Source organism: Mus musculus, chromosome 3, assembly GCF_000001635.26.
Source record: "Mus musculus strain C57BL/6J chromosome 3, GRCm38.p6 C57BL/6J".
Lineage (NCBI taxonomy): Eukaryota > Metazoa > Chordata > Mammalia > Rodentia > Muridae > Mus > Mus musculus.
In genome coordinates this window covers 92,726,822-92,733,319 of record NC_000069.6, presented here as the reverse complement: position 1 = coordinate 92,733,319, position 6,498 = coordinate 92,726,822, and positions in this window count along the sequence as shown.

The following is a 6,498-nucleotide window of genomic DNA, read 5'->3' as shown; positions in this document are numbered from 1 at the left end:
TCCCTGCAGTCTAAAGGCCAGCCAACACCAGAAACAACCAGATAGCTAAAGATTAGTACAAGAACAAAATCAACAAAAGCCAGGGAAATATGGTATCATGAGAACATTTATTCTACTACAGCAAGCCCCAGATATCCTAACAGAGCTGCTAAGCAAAACAATGTCCTTAAGTCTCATCTTATGTAGATGATAGAGACTTTTAAAGAGGAAATAATAAATTCCTTAAAGAAATACAAGAAGATACAATCCTTCAGGTATAGGCCTTTAAAGAGGAACTGAACAAATAAAAAAGAAATACAGAAAATGCAAAATGGTGAAGGAAATGAATAAAAAGTAGTTGAAGACCTGAAAATGGAAATAGAAGCAATAGAGAAAACACATACAGAGACCACCTTGGAGATGGAAAACCTAGGAATTAGAACAGCAATTAGAGATGCAAGCATCACCAAAAGAAAGAGTTTGAAATATAGAAGATATCATAGAAGAAATTCTTACATCATTCAAAGAAAATGTCAGGCCTAAAAAGTTTCTAACACAAAACATCTAGGAAATGTTGGCCACTATGAAATGACCAAACATAAGAATAATAAGAACAGGATAAAAATACCAGATCAAAGGCCCAGAAATTATCTTAAACAAAATTATAGAAGAAAATATCTCTGCCTTAAATAAAGACATGGCTATAAATGTACAGGAAACTTAAAGTACATGGCATAGATTTGAGCAGAAAAGAAAATCCTCCTGCCACATAATAATGAACACTATATGTTCAGAACAAAGAAAGAATATTAAAAGTTGCAAGGTAAAAAGGCCAAGTAACACATAAAAGCAGACTTATCAAAATTACAACTGATTTCTCAACAGATATTCTAAACATAGAAAGTGCCAGGACAGATGTCTTGCAGAACCTAAGAGATCACAGGTGTCAGTCTAGACTACTATACTCAGCATGATTTTCAATCACCAAAGGTGGAGCAAACAAGATAGTCCATGACAAAATCAAATTTAAGCAACATCTTCCCATTAACCCGACCCTAAAGAGGATATTAGAAGAAATACCCCAACAGAAGAAAGATAACTACATCCAAGAAGATACACAAAATAAATAATTTCACAGTAAAACCCAAAAACTTCTCTCTCTCTCTCTCTCTCTCTCTCTCTCTCTCTCACACACACACACACACACACACACACACACACACACACACACACACACATGCCACATGCCATCACCACCACCAACAGCAGCAGCACCACCACCACCACCACCAACATTAAAATAACAGGAACTAACAATCATTCATCATTCATCATTAATATCTCTCAACATTAATGGAATCAATTTACCAATAGAAATACACAAGCTAAGAGAGTAGATGCATAAATAGAATTCAGCATTTTGCTATTACAAGAAACATACCTAAAGAACAATAATAGATACTACCTCAGAGAAAAGGGCTGAAAAAAAATGGTTTTCCAAACAAATGAGCCTAAGCAATAAGCTGGAGTAGCCATTCTAATCAAATAGACTTTCAATCAAAATGAATCCAAAGAAATGGAAGGACACTTCATACTCATGAAATATCCACCAAGATAACGTCTCAATTCTGAAAACCTATGCCCCCAATGCAAGAGCATTTGTATTTCTAAGAGAAACATTACTAAAGCTTAAATGACACAAGGAACTATACACATTGATAGTGGGAGACTTCAACACCCCAGTCTCACCAATAGACAGGTCATCAAAACATAAACTAAACAGAGAAGTAAAGAAACTAACAGAAGTTACTAATCAAATGGATTTACACAATATCTACAGAATATATCAACCAATCATAAAAGAATATACATTTTTTCAGCACCTCATAGAACCTTCTCCAAAATTGACTATGTAGTCAGTCACAAATCAAGCTTCAACATATATTAGAAGATAGAAAGAATACCTTGCATCTTATCAGATCATAATGGATTAAAACTGGACTTCAACAAAAATAGAAACAGCAGAAAACCTACAAAGTAACGGGAACTGCACAATTCTCTATTCAATGACCACTCGGTCAAAGAAGAAATAAGAAAAAACTTAAAGACTTTCTAGAATTCAATAAAAAGGAAGGAACAGCATACCCAGACTTTTGGGACACAATGAAAGCAGTGCTAAGAGGAAAGTTCATAGCACTAAGCAACTCAGAGAGAAAATGGAGAGCTCTCATATTAGCAAGTTAAAAATAGAGATGGGGGGTGGGGGAGAGAAGAAGCAGACATACCCACAAGGGCAGTAGATGACACTAAATAATCAAATGCAGGCCTGAAGTCAATAAACTAGAAACAAAAAAGAACAATACAAAGAATCAATGAAACCAAGAGCTGGTTCTTTGAGAAAATCAATAAGGTAGACAAACTCTTGGACTAACTACATTATCCAAATCAATAAAATCAGAAATGAAAAGGAGAATATAACAACAGACAGCTCAAGAAAACCAAAGAATCATTTGGTCTTACTTCAAAAGCCTGAATTTGACAAAATTGGAAAATCTAAACAAAATGCATGATTTTCTAAAAAGATATAACTTACCATATGTCTTAGTTAGGGTTTCTATTCCTGCACAAACATCATGACCAAGAAGCACTTGGGGAGGAAAGGGTTTATTCAGCTTACACTTCCATACTGCTGTTGATCACCAAGGAAGTCAGGACTGGAACTCAAACAGGTCAGAAAGCAGGAGCTGATGCAGAGGCCATGGAGGGATGTTCTTTACTGGCTTGCTTCACCTGACTTGCTCAGCCTGCTCTCTTGTAGAACCAAGATTACCAGCCCTGAGCTGGTCCCACCGACAAGGGGCCTTTCCTCCTTGATCACTAATTGAGAAAATGCCTTACAGTTGTATCTCATGGAGGCATTTCCTCAACTGAAGCTCCTTTCTCTGTGATAACTCCAGCTGTGTCAAGTTGACACAAAACTAGCCAGTACACCACAGTTAAATCAATGTCAGGTAAAATGTTTAAATAGTTCTATAACTATTAAGGAATTAGCAGCAGTTGTTAAAAATCCCCACCCCCCACAAACAGTCCATGGTTTAGCACGGAATTCTATGAGACGTGAATGTGAATTGTTGGGAGCTATTAAGACAAATCTATTGTCTTGATCTCCGAATTGGGCCTTTCCCCCTGAGAAGAAAAGGGGGTCAAAAGTGGGCCACCAATGCACCGTTCCAAGAACAACCACAGAATGTTCCAGCCCTAAGTCAGCGCCAGATATCGTGACCACAAGATGTACCCTGATACCACCAAGTTCCTGCTTCCCTGTGTAGTTGCCAAAAGAAAAATTTCCGATGCCCCATTCCTCCTGCTGAGAAGTACTTCCCCTTTTGCTTGTGCATTTAAGCCTTGAGCCTTGCTGAATACAGAGAGACCTTGATGCTACCCAGACTGCTTCCGTGTCGTTCTTGCACTTGGTTTCCATCTCTCCCTCCCCCCATTTGGTTCTTAGGAGAAGGTCCCCTCAAGACCCTCGAATAACTGGACCTGCTGGACAGGTCAGTGAATGAAGAGCTAAGACCAATAATCTTCAAATTATTCCACAAAGTAAATCCAGAAGAAAACATTGCTAATCTCATTCTATGAGGTCACAGTTACCCTGATAACTAAACCACACAAAGACTCAACAGAAAAAAGAGAATTTCAGACCAGTATCCCTTATGAACAACATTGATGCAAAAACAGTCCACAAAGTACTCTCAAACCAAATCCAATAACACATCAAAAACACTATCTACCATGATCTAAGTCCCTTCATCACAGGGACTTAGGGGTAGTTCAATAGATAAAAATCCAGCACATAAACACATTGATAGAAAAAAAACTCATTAGATGTTGAAAAAGCCTTTCACAAAATTCAACACCCTTTCATATTAAAATCTTGGAGAGATCAGGGATACAGGCACATACCTAAACACAATATAGGCAATAAACTGCAAGCTAATAGCCAACATCAAATTAGTTCCATTAAAATCAGAAACAAGTCAAGGCTATATCCCTTCTCTCCATATTTCTTCAATATAGTACTTAAAGTTCTAGCTAGAGCGGTAAGACAACTTAAGGAGATTAAGGGGATACCAATTGGAAGGCAAGAAGTCAAACGATTTCTATTTGCAGATGACATGATAGTACAGAAAAGTAACCCCCAAATTCTACCAGAGCACTCCTACAGCTGATAAACAGCTTCAGCAAAGAGGTTGTATCCAAAATTAACTAAAAAAACAAGATCAATAGCGCTCCTTTTAAAAAAAAAGCGATAAATGGGCTAAGAAAGCAATTAGGGAAACAACACCATTCACAAAAGCCACAATATTTTGGTGTAACTCTAACCCAGTAACTGAAAGACTTGTATGACAAGAACTTCAAGTCTCTGAAGAACAAAACAGAGGAAGATATCAGAAGACAGAATGATCTCTCTTGTTCATGGATCTGTAGGGTAAACGTGAAAAATGGTTATCTTACCAAAAGCAATCTACATATGCAGCACAATTTCCATCAAAATTCCAACACAATTTTTATAGAGTTTGATAGAATACTTCTCAATTTTATATGGAAAACAAAACGTTCAGGATAGCTAAAACAATCTTGTACAATAAAAAGTCTTCTGGAGGTATCACCATCCCTGATCTCAAACTGTACTACAGACCAATAGTAGTAAAAACTGCATGTTACTGGTATTGAAACAGTTTGATCAATGGTATTTAATTGAAGACTCAGAAATAAACCAATACACCTAAGAACACTTGATTTTTGGCAAAGAAACCCAAACTATGCTTTGGAAAAAAGAAAGCATCATCAACAAATGGTGCTGGCCTAAATGGATATCTGCATGTAGAAGATATATCAATATGAAAATATATCAATATCTATCACTGTACACAAAACTCAAGTCCAGGTGGATCAAAGACTTCAACAAAAAAATCATGTACACTAAATCTAACAGAAAAGAAAGTGAGAAATAGCTTTGAACTCATTGCTACAGGAGACAATTTCCTGAACAGGACACCAATGGCTCAGGCACTAAGATCAACAATAAGTGGGACCTCATCAAACTGAAAAGCTCTATAAGGCAAAGGACACTGTCAATAGAACAAAATGACAGCTTACAGATTAGAAAAGATCTTCAGCAACTCTACATCTAACAGGAGGCTAATACCCAAAGTATATAAAGGATTAGTTAGATAGCAACAAACCAAATAACCTAGTAAAAATGGGGTACATAACTAAAGAGATCATTCTCAAAAAAGGAATCTTGAGTGTCCAAGAAGCACTTAAAGAAACGATCAATGTCCTTAGTCACCAGGGAAATGCAAATCAAAATGACCCTGAGATTACATCTTATACCCATCAGAATGACAGCAAATGCTGAGGATGTGGAGAAATGGGAACACTCCTCTATTGCTGGTGGGATTGCAAACTTGTACCACCACTCTGTAAATCAATTTGGAGGGTTCTCAAAAAATTGGGAATACTTCTACCTGGAGACCCAGCTATACTGCTTCTGAGCATATACCCAAAGATGCTCACCATACCACATGGACACATGCATCACTATGTTCATAGCAGCTTTATTTGTAATAGCCAGAAACTGGAAATAGTCCAGATGCTCCTCAACTGAAGAATGGATACAGAAACTATGGTTTATTTGCATAATGGAATAATACTCAGCTATTAAAAACTAGGCTGTCATGAATTTTGCAGGCAAATGCATGGAACTAGAAAATACACCCTGAATAATGTAACTTAGATCTAAAATGACATGCACAGTGTGTACTCACCTATAAGTAAGAGAGGGCAGCAAATAGAATGTAAAATGAATAGAGTGAACAAGTAAATAAATTAATTGAAAAAGAAATGTATGGTTTATGCGTTATTTTAACAAATCAAATGGTTGTAATTGTGATTATTATGGAAATTGATATGCGATTTTATTTTAGTGTGTCCTTTTGTAATTTTCTGCTAATTTTTAAAATTAACATTTAATGCAGCCACCTTTTTTTTCTTTCTGTTTTGAAATTACAATACAGTTAAATCATCTTGGTATTCCCCCTTTCCCTCTAACCTTTACCTCATATTCCTTCTCAATTGTTTTCAAATTCATGGCTTCTCTTCTTAGTACTTATTGTTATATGCATATAATTAAAAGTATATACATACATATTTCTAAATATATCATTCTTAGTCAGTATAATGTTATTTGTGCATATATTTTTATAGCTGACCTTTTGGTACTGAATAATTTAATGGTGTCCTCCTTTATAGGATAGACTATATCTTCCACTCTCAGCATTCCTTAATTGCCTGTAGTGTTTTTTGTTTGTTTGTTTTACGGTTTGTTTGTTTTTTTGTTTTTGAAGGGTTGAGTCCTCATGAGCTTTCCTTCTCTATCTTAAAACGGTTAACTTTGTCTTTGTTCAGTTCTTCTTTGGTCAGTCATCCATTTAGACTCCTTTCTTATGAAAC